The sequence below is a fragment of the Eriocheir sinensis genome, unplaced genomic scaffold (genome assembly GCF_024679095.1).
Source record: "Eriocheir sinensis breed Jianghai 21 unplaced genomic scaffold, ASM2467909v1 Scaffold446, whole genome shotgun sequence".
NCBI classification, from domain to species: Eukaryota; Metazoa; Arthropoda; class Malacostraca; order Decapoda; family Varunidae; genus Eriocheir; species Eriocheir sinensis.
The window spans coordinates 23,427-37,500 of NW_026111772.1; the positions used below are offsets into that span (position 1 = coordinate 23,427).

General features: G+C 34.7%; 1 protein-coding gene across 1 annotated transcript in view; it reads left to right on the forward strand.

The window, feature by feature from the left end:
- LOC126992331 (G-protein coupled receptor GRL101-like) overlaps positions 1-14,074 on the forward strand; it is a 170,712-nt gene that overhangs the window by 15,429 nt on the left and 141,209 nt on the right. The gene's annotated exons all lie outside the window — the stretch shown is intronic.

Below are 14,074 nucleotides of genomic sequence, written 5' to 3' on the forward strand. Positions count from 1 at the left end.
AAAATGTTAGAGGACACTTTTCTAACTCAAATTGTTACCCAACCGACAAGGGAAAATAACTTACTAGACCTAGTACTGGTGAGTGATTCAGATCTCTCACGTGAATGTCAGGTCGGCGAAAAACTAAGTGGTTGCGACCATCACCTAATTCGCCTAAAGATCAGAACAGACCATGAACTCACCGAAAACACGTCCAGGATTTCAGACTACAAAGGAGCCAATTTTAATCTCGCTCGTGAGCTGCTAACCCAGACAACTTGGGAACCCATGAACCTCACTCCTGTGGACGGCGCGTGGAACGGTTTCAAGAACAAACTCCTAGAGGTAGAGAAAACAACTCTTTCCATAACGACTAGGAGAACAAATAATGCCACAAGCCCACCATGGATGACTGCCCAAGTTCGACAGGCGATTAATATAAAGAGAAAATACAACTTGCTAAAGGAAAACAGCACTGATGAGGCTCGCGAACAGTACCATCAAAGCCTCAGAGCTTGCAGGACTCTCATTCGCCAGCGTCAAAGCGACTATGAAAAGCAGATTGCGCGCGAAGCCAAGGCCAACCCGAAAAAGTTCATCACGTATATAAGAACCAAAAAGAAGACAAAAAGCAATATCGGTCCCCTAATAGACGAAAGTGACGTACTAACATAGGACAGCAGACAAATGGTCGAAATCTTAAACAGAAACTTCGCGTCTGTGTTCACGGTCGAGAACACCCAGTCCGTACCCGAGAGCCCTACTCCACCGATGGGAATTACTCCCCTAGAACTTGGCACCATCTACGAACGGGATGTGAAAAAGTACCTAGACAAACTCGAGATAAACAAGTCCACCGGACCCGACGACTTGTCACCCAGGCTGCTCAAGGAACTCAAGCAGCAAATCCTCAAGCCACTCACCGCCATCTACAATCTGTCCCTACAACAAAACAAAGTCCCGAAAGACTGGAAACAAGCGAACGTAACACCGATTAACAAAAAGGGAGACAAAAGCGTGGCCCTAAACTACAGACCAATCAGCTTGACCTCAGTGGCGGGAAAAATCCTCGAGAAGATCATCAGAGACAAACTCGTTAGGTTCCTTGAAGACAACAACATCATTTCCTATGCTCAGCACGGTTTCAGGAATAAGCACTCATGCTTAACCGATTTACTGGACTTCTTCCAAGGTATCTATGAAAACTGGGATAATCATATCCCCAGCGATGTTATATATCTAGACTTTCAAAAAGCCTTTGACAAAGTGCCACACGAAAGTCTCCTCAAGAAACTCAAGTCGGCGGGGTTAGGCGACAATCTGACAGCGTGGATCAAAGACTGGCTCACTGAAAGAAAACAACGGGTTGTACTCAACGGACAGGCCTCCGAATGGCTCCCGGTTACAAGTGGAGTCAGGTGTTGGGACCCATACTCTTCATCATATATATCAACGACCTAGAACTAGGATTAAAATCCAATCTTTCAAAATTTGCCGACGACGCAAGGGTGGGTGGGAAGGCCCTCACGACGACAGACTGCGAAATTATCCAGAGAGACCTGGACCTGATCACTCGGTGGTCGGAAAAATGGCAGATGTCCTTCAACACTACCAAATGTAAAGTAATGCATATCGGATCCAGAAACAGCAACCACACGTACCACATGGGTGGCGAACCACTACATGTTGTGCAAGAGGAAAGAGACCTCGGGGTCACCATCAGCAGTGGCTTGAAACAAACAAAACACTGCAAGTCCGCCTGTAAGAAAGCCAATATAATGCTTGGGTTCATATCGAGGAACTTCGAATACAAGACGCCGGGAGTTATGTTATCCTTGTATAATTCGCTGGTAAGGCCCCACCTGGAATACGCCGTGCAATTCTGGTCTCCAAATTACAGGAAAGACATTGAATTACTTGAGAGAGTACAGCGCCGCGCCACGAAGATGATACCATCACTGAGGACGAAGCCCTATGAAGAGCGACTCGAGCGACTCAACCTCTTCACGTTGAAAAAGAGACGACTGCGGGGAGACATGATACAAGTCTTTAAGTACCTGAACAAGCTCAGCAACGTTGATCACTCCAAGCTCTTCACGCTACAAACTAACTTGAGAACAAGAAACAACGAAAAAATAATTCAAGCAGAGCGATGCAATACCGACATCGGCAGGAGTTATTTCTCGAATAGAGTGGTTCGCCACTGGAACAGCCTCCCTGCAGAAGTGGTTAGCGCAGAGAGCATCAACTCATTCAAGAAACGCATTGATCGCCACTTTGCTGCATCGGGAGTGACCTGAACGTACCCAAGAGTAGGTGCACAAGTGCTTTAATCCTTCCCTGCAAGCCACTCCTATGGCAAACGGATTGATTAAATCACTGAAAGCAGGCAGCCTAGTAATGAGCCAACAGGCTTTCTGCTGCCTGCTAGTGCATGTTTCCATGTTTCCTCCTCCTCCTCCTCCTCCTCCTCCTCCTTCTCTCTCCTAGGATAGCCGGAAGAGGGTTCGATTCCCTTGCTCTCCCCGGCTCGGTTCGGATTCTCTTTCGTCCCCTCGTGATCCCATTCGTGACGTTGTTCATTCCGCATTTTATATCTTGGTATTCATGGAAACTAATTTTGGTCTCGCGTTCCGCAGCGTGAGAGATAGATAGATGGAAAGATAGATAGATAGATAGATAGATAGATAGGTGAATAGATAGATAGATGAATAGATAGATACATTGACAGACAGGTAGATAGATAGATAGAAAATAAATAAATAGAAAGAAAAGGACAAGAGGAGCAGGAGCAGGAGGTTTAGGATGAGGAAGAGATGATCCAGAACGGAAAATGAAAAAAGAAATAAAGGAAGAAAATATAAAAAGACAAATTGAAATAGAAGACGAGAAGAAGGAAGAAGAAGAGGAAGAGACCGATAGACACAGATAGATAAATAGATAGATAGATATGTTACGTGTGTATTCATTAATCATCGTCATCATCATCAGCCCAGTAAATGACACCGGCACAAATTAGAAGTTAATTATAAGTTAGTTTTGAAGTTGAGGACCTTGAGAAGTGATGAGGAGGCAGAGAAGGGAGAGAGGAAGGGACAACGAGAAATACATGTGTGTGTGTGTGAGAGAGAGAGAGAGAGAGAGAGAGAGAGAGAGAGAGAGAGAGAGAGAGAGAGAGAGAGAGAGAGAGAGAGAGAGAGAGAGAGAGAGAGAGAGAGAGAGAGAGAGAGAGAGAGAGAGAGAGAGAGAGAGAGAGAATTTATAGAGCGGAATATTGTCGCAAAAACTATTACCTAGATGAAAAGAGAATTGAATACTATAAAATAAACAAAAAATAGTCCTTTAGTGGAATTTCATGGAGAGAGAGAGAGAGAGAGAGAGAGAGAGAGAGAGAGAGAGAGAGAGAGAGAGAGAGAGAGAGAGAGAGAGAGAGAGAGAGAGAGAGAGAGAGAGAGAGAGAGAGAGAGAGAGAGAGAGAGAACTGTTGCCTTTCCATTAACAATATCTTGCAGACGAGGTATAGGTATCAGTTTAATTAGCCAAATGGTTTCGGAACCAACTCGACAAAATAACACGCTAGGCCTTGTTATAGCGACTCAGGATAACCTAGTCAGTAATGTCACGGTAGGAGAACACCTCGGTTTTTGCGATCATAAATTAGTGCGCGTCGACATTAGAGCTCAAACAACAGTGACTGAAAATAAAGTAAAGGTGCCCAATTTCAAAAGAGCAAATTTCGTAGAAATCCGACAAAAACTAACAGAAATACATCTATCAGATGATGGCAACGTAAAGGAAGCCTGGCTAAACTTTAAAAATCATTTACTCACTCAGCAGAACACATTTATTTGTCCCATTGTGCGAGAAGCGAAGTAACACTAATAAAAGTCCACCTTTGTATAATAGCGAAATTAAACATTCGGTTGAGGAGAGAAAATTGTCTTACAGGCTAATGAAAGAGCAAAGCACGCCCGAAAACATTAGACTTTATCATGAAGTCAGGCGGCGAGTATAAAGATTAGTTTGTCAGGCAAAGCGTAGATATGAAGAAAACATTGCAGCCAATTGTAAAAATAATCTTAGATCCTTCTTCAGTCATATAAAAAACAGGAAGGCGATGAGAAGTGGAATTGGACCTTTAACAAACAGTGACGGTGAACTAGTGACTGACAGCCAACTCGTTGCGAATCTATTAAACAACTACTTTTCCTCGGTGTTTAATACTACCAGTCTTCCCACCAATACCACCAACACCAGCGACAACAAGAGTACTAACGTAAATCTCGAGCATGCATTGCCTAACTTTGTAATAACTACCGATGAAGTCCTAAAAGCTTTCCAATCCCTTAAAACAAATAAAAGTTCCGGACCTGACAAAGTGTATCTTATACTGCTTAAAGACACAAAGTGCGAAATACTCTCCTCTCTCACAACCGTTTTCAATATGTCCTTGCGACTAGGCATCGTCCCTTCGGTTTGGAAAAAAGCTAACGTAACACCGATTTTTAAGAAAGGAGACAAAAAAATACCGGGTAATTACAGGCCCATTAGTCTAACTTTAGTTGTAGGTATGCTACTCGAGAGCAAAATTAGAGACAAAATTTTGAGTTACCTTGAAAGCCACTCATTAATTAAGGATTCACTACATGACTTCCGTAACAAAAGATCCTGCCTATCAAACCTATTAACCTTTTATAACGACCTCTTCTCAGTTTATGACGTAACCAGATCACTGCACGTAGTCTATCTTGATTTCCAGAAAGCGTTTGATAAAGCTCCACATTATAAATTACTTTATAAATTAAAGCAACTAGGTATTGACGGTCAAGTACACCAATGGATGGCGAATTGGTTGAGCAACAGACAACAAAGAGTGGTGATCGACGTATTTAACTCAGAGTAAATTTGCAGACGACACAAAGATTTGTAACTCGGTTCTCACTGACGAAGACAGACAAAGCCTCCAAGAGGATTTGTACAAAATTTCAGCTTGGTCTGATAGACGGGAGATGTCCTTAAACGTAGACAAGTGCCAGATCCTTCATGTTGGAACAAGAAATAAGAAGTTCGATTATGCGGGGCGTCAAACTCAAAAGCGTTCAATGCGTCAAGGGTGTCAAAAATCGCGTCGAACTTCAAATTCTCACAGCAATGCATCGATTCAGCAAATAAAGCGAACAAAATGTTGAGCTTCATTAAAATAAACTTTTTATTAAAAAATAAAGAAGTAATACTTCCGCTCTACAATAGTTTAGTCAGACCCCACTTGGAATATGCGGTTCAGTTTTGGTCTCGTTGCAAAGGATATCGCTAAATTAGGTGTTCAACTTCGGGCAACAAAAATTATCCCTTCCTTGCGCAACAAACCCTACGACGAGAATCTTTCCACCCTAAACATGTTCTCTCTTGAGAAACGTCGCCTCCGAGGAAAACTGATCAAATGTATTAAAATACTTTGTGGATTGACGAATGTAGACAAATCAAAATTGTTTATGACCGGTGACACCTTGTGAACGAGGAATAATGGCACAAAACTTAAATGTAGACAAGTAAATTCAGACTGCACCAAATTTTTCTTCACCAACGTTGTAGTGTGAGAATGGAATAAGCTCCCACCTTCAGTGGTGCAGTGTAACACGATTGACTCCTTTAATTAAAAACAAGCTCGACCGACACTTCCTTCAACTTTATATTAATTAGAGTAGAAATGCAAAAATTTGGAGCGATCTGATTAATGTAGAATCACTTAGGTTTAAGGACAGATCAGCTATAGTCTGGACCATGGGGTCTGTGTGATTTGATTTTTTATGTAAATCTATGTAAATCTTTATTCTTACTCACGCCTAAATAATGCCATAGAAAACGGAATGACGAACAGAGCATCACGAAAGAAAATGGGAGAAAGAAAAACAAAAATTGAGGAATATGAAACAAAATAAATAGGAATAAAAATATGGTAAAAACAAAAGCAAAAAAAAAAAAAAAGAGATATGAGATACAACAACACAAAAAAATAAGAAAACGGGAGAAAAAACAAAAATTAAGAAAATCGGAGAATACAAAAACAAATATAATGCAGAAAATGAGTGAAAACAACAAAAAAATATAATGAAGAAAATGAGAGAAAACAAAAACAAATATAATGAAGAAAATGAGAGATAACAAAAACAAATATAATGAAAAAAATGAGAGAAAATAAAAACAAATATAATGCAGGAAATGAGAGAAAACAAAAACAAATATGATGAAGAAAATGAGAGAAAACAAAAACAAATATAATGAAAAAAATGAGAGAAAACAAAAACAAATATAATGAAGAAAATGAGAAAAGAAAAACAAATATAATGAAGAAAATGGGCGAAAACAAAAATATAATGAAGAAAATGAGAAAACAAAAACAAATATAATGAAGAAAATGAGAAAACAAAAACAAATATAATGAAAATGAGAAAACAAAAACAAATATAATGAAGAAAATGAGAGAAAACAAAAACAAATATAATGAAGAAAATGAGAAAACAAAAACAAATATGATGAAGAAAATGGGCGAAAACAAAAACAAATATAATGAAGAAAATGAGAAAACAAAAACAAATATGATGAAGAAAATGGGCGAAAACAAAAACAAATATAATGAAGAAAATGAGAAAACAAAAACAAATATAATGAAGAAAATGAGAAAACAAAAACATATAATGAAGAAAATGAGAAAACAAAAACATATTTAATGAAGAAAATGAGAGAAAACAAAAACATATAATGAAAAAAATGACAGTAAACAAAAACAAATATAATGAAGAAAATGAGAGAATACAAAAACAAATATAATGAAAATGAGAGAAAACAAAAACAAATAAAACGAAGAAAATGAGAGAAAACAAAAAATATTATGAAAAAAATGAGAGAAAACAAAAACCAAATATAATGAAGAAAATAAGAAAACAAAAACAAATATAATGCAGAAAATGAGAGGAATAAAAAAAAAATAATGAAGAAAATGATAGAGAACAAAAACAAATATAATGAAGAAAATGAGAGAAAACAAAAAAAATATAATTAAGAAAATGGGCGAAACAGCCAAAAAAAAAGAAAAATGACGAAAATGGGAGAAACAATATCAAAAGAATGAAAATGGAAGAAACATAAAGAAAGAAATGAAGAAAATGGGAAAAAAACACAATTACAATGAAGAAAATGGGAGAAACAAAAACAAACAAATGAAGAAAATGGGAAAAAACAGAATTACAATGAAGAAAATGGAAGAAACAAAACCAAAGAAATGAAAAAAATGGGAAAAAACAATTACAATGAAGAAAATGAGAAAATCAAAAACAAAGAAATAAAGAAAATGGGTGAAACAAAGACAGTTATGAGGAAAATGGGAGATAATACCAAAAAATATGAAAATGGGAGAAACAAAGAAATAAAGAAAATGAGAATAGCAAAAACAAGAAAAAATGAAGAAATGGGTTAAACAAAAAAATGAAGAAAAGGGGAGAAACAAAAAGTGAAGAAAATGGGAATAGCAAAAAAAAAAAAAATGAAGGAAATAGGTGAGAAGAAAATCAAAATAATGAAGAAAATGTGGGAAACTAAAACAAAAATAAAATAAAATAATAGAAACAAAAACAAAGAAATAAAAATTTTGGACTAGCAAAAATAAGAAAAGATGAATTAATGGGTGAAACAAAAATAAAAAATGAAGAAAAGGGGGAAACAAAAACAAAGAAATGAAGAAAATGGAAATAGTAAAAACAGAAAATGAAGAAATGAGAGAAACAAAAAAAAAGGGGAATATGGCAGAAAAAGAAAAGAAAATGGGAGAAAACAAACAAAAAATGAAGAAAATGGGAGAAAAAAATAAATAAAATGAAAGAAATGAAAAAACAAAACAAAATGTAAATCAACAAAAACGAAAAATGAATAAAATTGAAGAAAAAATTAAAAAAAGAGAAGAATGGGTGACGAAAATGGGAGAAAAAATGAGAGGAAAGAAAAAAAGAAGGAAAGAAAAAAGGGAGGAAATAAAAAATGAGAGAAATTAAAACTGGTGAACGTAAAATGGGAGGGAACCAAAAAATGGGAGAAATTTAAATTGAAGAAAAAAAAAAAGGGAAGGAAACTAAATTGGAGTAAACAAAAAAATGGGAGAAAACAAAATTGGGAGGAAACAAAAATGTGAGAAAACAAAAATAGGAGGAAACAAAAAATGGGAGGAAACAAAAAAGAGAGGAAACAAAAATGGGAGAAAACAAAGATGGGAGGAAAAAAATGGGAGGAAACAAAAAAATGGGAGGAAACAAAAATGGTAGAAAACAAAAATGGGAGGAAAGAAAAAAAGGGGAGGAAACAAAAAATGGGAGGAAACAAAAATGGGAGGAAACATAAAATGGGAGGAAACAAAAATGTGAGGAAACAAAAATGGGAGAAAATAAAAATGGGAGGAAACAAAAAATGGTAGGAAACAAAAATTGGGAGGAAACAAAATGGAAAAACAAAAATTGAAGGGAACAAAAACTGGGAGGAAACAAAAATGGAAGGAAACAAAAATGTGAGAAAACAAAAATGGGAGGAAACAAAAGTGGGAGAAAACAAAAATGGGAGGAAACAAAAATGGAAGGAAACAAAAATGTGAGAAAACAAAAATGGAAGGAAACAAAAATGTGAGAAAATAAAAATGGAAGGAAACAAAAATGGAAGGAAACAAAAATGGGAGGAAACAAAAATGGATGGAAACAAAAATGTGAGAAAACAAAAATGGGAGAAAACAAAAATGGGAGAAAACAAAAATGGGAGGAAACAAAAATGTGAGAAAACAAAAATGTGAGAAAACAAAAATGGGAGAAAACAAAAATGGCAGGAAACAAAAATGGGAGGAAACAAAAATGTGAGAAAACAAAAATGGGAGAAAACAAAAATGGGAGGAAACAAAAATGGGAGGAAACAAAAATGGAGAAAACAAAAATGTTAGGAAACAAAAATGGAGAAAACAAAAGTGGGAGGAAACAAAAATGGAGGAAACAAAAATGGAGAAAACAAAAATGGGAGGAAACAAAAATGGGAGGAAAAAAAATGGAGAAAACAAAAATGGGAGGAAACAAAAATTGAAAAAACAAAAATGGGAGGAAACAAAAATGTGAGGAAACAAAAATGGGAGAAAATAAAAATGGGAGGAAACAAAAAATGGTAGGAAACAAAAATTGGGAGGAAACAAAAATGGAAGAAAACAAAAATGGGAGGGAACAAAAAATGGGAGGAAACAAAAATGGAAGGAAACAAAAATGTGAGAAAACAAAAATGGGAGGAAACAAAAATGGGAGAAAACAAAAATGGGAGGAAACAAAAATGGAAGGAAACAAAAATGTGAGAAAACAAAAATGGAAGGAAACAAAAATGTGAGAAAATAAAAATGGAAGGAAACAAAAATGGAAGGAAACAAAAATGGGAGGAAACAAAAATGGATGGAAACAAAAATGTGAGAAAACAAAAATGGGAGAAAACAAAAATGGGAGAAAACAAAAATGGGAGGAAACAAAAATGTGAGAAAACAAAAATGGGAGAAAACAAAAATGGGAGAAAACAAAAATGGGAGGAAACAAAAATGGGAGGAAACAAAAATGTGAGAAAACATAAATGGGAGAAAACAAAAATGGGAGGAAACAAAAATGGGAGGAAACAAAAATGGAGAAAACAAAAATGTTAGGAAACAAAAATGGAGAAAACAAAAGTGGGAGGAAACAAAAATGGAGGAAACAAAAATGGAGAAAACAAAAATGGGAGGAAACAAAAATGGGAGGAAAAAAAATGGAGAAAACAAAAATGGGAGGAAACAAAAATTGAAAAAACAAAAATGGGAGGAAACAAAAATGGAGAAAACAAAAATGGGAGGAAACAAAAATGGGAGGAAACAAAAATGGGAGGAAACAAAAATGGAGAAAACAAAAATGGGAGAAAACAAAAATGGGAGGAAACAAAAATGGGAGGAAACAAAAATGGGAGGAAACAAAAATGGAGAAAACAAAAATGGGAGAAAACAAAAATGGGAGAAAACAAAAATGGGAGGAAACAAAAATGGAGAAAACAAAAATGGAAGAAAACAAAAATGGGAGGAAACAAAAATGGAGAAAACAAAAATGGGAGGAAACAAAAAATGGGAGAAAACAAAAATGGGAGAAAAATGGGAGGAAACAAAAATGGGAGAAAACAAAAATGGGAGGAAAAAATGAGAGGAGACAAAAAATGGGAGGAAGGAAAAATGGGAGAAAAAAAATGGAAGTAAAAAAAAAATGGGAGGAAACAAAAAATGGGAGGAAACAAAAATGGGAGAAAACAAAAATGGGAGGAAACAAAAAATGGGAGGAAACAAAAAATGGGAGGAAACAAAAATGGGAGGAAACAAAAAATGGGAGGAAACAAAAATGGGAGGAAATAAAAATGGGAGGAAACAAAAATGGGAGAAAACAAAAATGGGAGGAAACAAATATTGGAGGAAACAAAAATGGAGAAAACAAAAATGGGAGGAAACAAAAATGGGAGGAAACAAAAATGGAGAAAACAAAAATGGGAGGAAACAAAAATGGGAGGAAACAAAAATGGGAGGAAACAAAAATGTGAGAAAACAAAAATGGGAGAAAACAAAAATGTTAGGAAACAAAAATGGAGAAAACAAAAATGGGAGGAAACAAATATGGGAGGAAACAAAAATGGAGACAACAAAAATGAGAGGAAACAAAAATGGGAGGAAACAAAAATGGAGAAAACAAAAATGGGAGGAAATAAAAATGGGAGGACACAAAAATGGAGAAAACAAAAATGGGAGAAAACAAAAATGGAGAAAACAAAAATGGGAGGAAACAAAAATGGAGAAAACGAAAATGGGAGGAAACAAAAATGGGAGGAAACAAAAATGGAGAAAACAAAAATGGGAGAAAACAAAAATGGGAGGAAACAAAAATGGGAGGAAACAAAAATGGAGAAAACAAAAATGTGAGGAAACAAAAATGGGAGGAAACAAAAATGGAGAAAACAAAAATGGGAGAAAAAAATGGGAGAAAACAAAAATGGGAGGAAACAAAAATGTGAGAAAACAGAAATGGGAGAAAACAAAAATGTGAGAAAACAAAAATGGGAGAAAACAAAAATGTGAGAAAACAAAAATGTGAGAAAACAAAAATGGGAGAAAACAAAATTGGGAGAGAAAAAATGGGAGGAAACAAAAATGGAGGAAACAAAAATGGGAGGAAACAAAAATGTGAGAAAACAAAAATGGGAGAAAACAAAAATGGGAGGAAATAAAAATGGGAGGAAACAAAAATGGGAGGAAACAAAAATGTGAGAAAACAAAAATGGGAGAAAATAAAAATGGGAGGAAACAAAAATGGGAGGAAACAAAAATGTGAGAAAACAAAAATGGGAGAAAACAAAAATGGGAGGAAACAAAAATGGAGAAAACAAAAATGGGAGGAAACAAAAATGGAGAAAAGAAAAATGGGAGAAAACAAAAATGGGAGGAAACAAAAATGGAGAAAAGAAAAATGGGAGAAAACAAAAATGGGAGGAAACAAAAATGGAGAAAATAAAAATGGGAGAAAACAAAAATGGGAGGAAACAAAAATGGAGAAAAGAAAAATGGGAGAAAACAAAAATGGGAGGAAACAAAAATGGGAGGAAACAAAAATATGAGAAAACAAAAATGGGAGGAAACAAAAATGGAGAAAACAAAAATAGGAGGAAACAAAAATGGGAGGAAACAAAAATGTGAGAAAACAAAAATGGGAGGAAACAAAAATGGAGAAAACAAAAATGGGAGGAAACAAAAATGGAGAAAACAAAAATGGGAGGAAACAAAAATGGGAGGAAACAAAAATGTGAGAAAACAAAAATGGGAGGAAACAAAAATGTGAGAAAACAAAAATGGGAGGAAACAAAAATGGAGAAACCAAAAATGGGAGGAAACAAAAATGGGAGGAAACAAAAATGGAGAAAACAAAAATGTGAGAAAATAAAAATGGGAGGAAACAAAAATGGGAGGAAACAAAAATGTGAGAAAACAAAAATGTGAGAAAACAAAAATGGGAGGAAACAAAAATGTGTGAAAACAAAAATGGGAGGAAACAAAAATGGAGAAAACGAAAATGGGAGGAAACAAAAATGGGAGGAAACAAAAATGTAGAAAACAAAAATGGGAGGAAACAAAAATATGAGGAAACAAAAATGTGAGAAAACAAAAATGGAGAAAACAAAAATGTGAGAAAACAAAAATGGGAGGAAACAAAAATGTGAGAAAACAAAAATGGGAGGAAAAAAAAAAGAGAAAACAAAAATGTGAGAAAACAAAAATGGGAGGAAACAAAAATGTGAGAAAACAAAAATGGGAGGAAACAAAAATTGAGAAAACAAAAATGTGAGAAAACAAAAATGTGAGAAAACAAAAATGTGAGAAAACAAAAATGTGAGAAAACAAAAATGTTAGAAAACAAAAATGTGAGAAAACAAAAATGTGAGAAAACAAAAATGTGAGAAAACAAAAATGTGAGAAAATAAAAATGTTAGAAAACAAAAACGGGAGGAAACAAAAATGTGAGAAAACAAAAATGGGAGGAAACAAAAATGTGAGAAAACAAAAATGGGAGGAAACAAAAATGGGAGGAAACAAAAATGAGAAAACAAAAATGGGAGAAACAAAAATGGGAGGAAACAAAAATGGGAGAAAACAAAAATGTGAGAAAACAAAAATGTGAGAAAACAAAAATGTGAGAAAACAAAAATGGGAGGAAACAAAAATGGGAGAAAACAAAAATGTGAGAAAACAAAAATGTGAGAAAACAAAAATGTGAGAAAACAAAAATGTGAGAAAACAAAAATGTGAGGAAACAAAAATGGAGAAAACAAAAATGGAGAAAACAAAAATGGGAGGAAACAAAAATGGTGAAAACAAAAATGGAGAAAACAAAAATGGGAGGAAACAAAAATGGGAGAAAACAAAAATGTGAGGAAACAAAAATGGAGAAAACAAAAATGGAGAAAACAAAAATGGGAGGAAACAAAAATGGTGAAAACAAAAATGGAGAAAACAAAAATGGGAGGAAACAAAAATGGAGAAAACAAAAATGGGAGAAACAATAATGGGAGGAAACAAAAATGGAGAAAACAAAAATGGGAGGAAACAAAATTGGGAGAAAATAAAAATCTGAGGAAACAAAAAATGGGAGGAAACAAAAAGTGAGAGGAAACAAAACAAAAAAAAAAAAAAAAAAAAAAAAAAATCGAAGAAAGCAGAAAAAAAAATATAGCGATCAATCACACTCCTGATCTTGTCTTGAAGTTTGTTTGATCTCTTTTACTTTTACTGTTATTTTTACTCTTTTACTCTTGTGTACTCTTTTTTTTTTTTTTTTTTACTTTTGATTTTACTCCTTTTTTTTTTTTTTACTCCTGTTTTTACTCTTAACTCTTTTTTACTCATTTTATTCCTACTCTTTTTTTTTTTCTATTCTTTGTTATACTTACTCTGTTTTTACTCTTACTTTTTAATTTTCTTACGCTTCTTTTACTTCTGTTTTTACTCCTACTCATTTGTTTACTTTTTTTTATTCCTCTTTTACTCTTTACTTTTATTTTTACTTCTTTTGCTTTTTTACTCTTATTTTTACTCCCACCTTTTCTTTGCTCTTTTTCTTTCACATTGCATAAAGAACACGAGTCAAGGGAGAAATTGAAATGAGGGAACAAAAAAAGGGAGAAATTAAAACACAAAAAACCTGAGGACACAAAAAATGGGAGAAAGCAAACACACACACACACACACACACACACACACACACACAAACAAATACACCTGGAGTGCGGTGAATGTGTGCGTGGCGGGATAGAAATTCTACGTAGCTCAACACGCTTCTGTATATATACATCAAAGAACGTCAGCTCTATGCATGTATTATTGAAGATTTAGTTCATGAGCCGCAGGTGTGTGTGTGTGTGTGTGTTTCAATGTGGTAAAGTTGCTACATAAAGCCAAATAGACACACACAAATACAGACAAAAAGATGCTAACCGACGAACAAACAAAGAAAAAAATACAAAGAAATACAAAAAA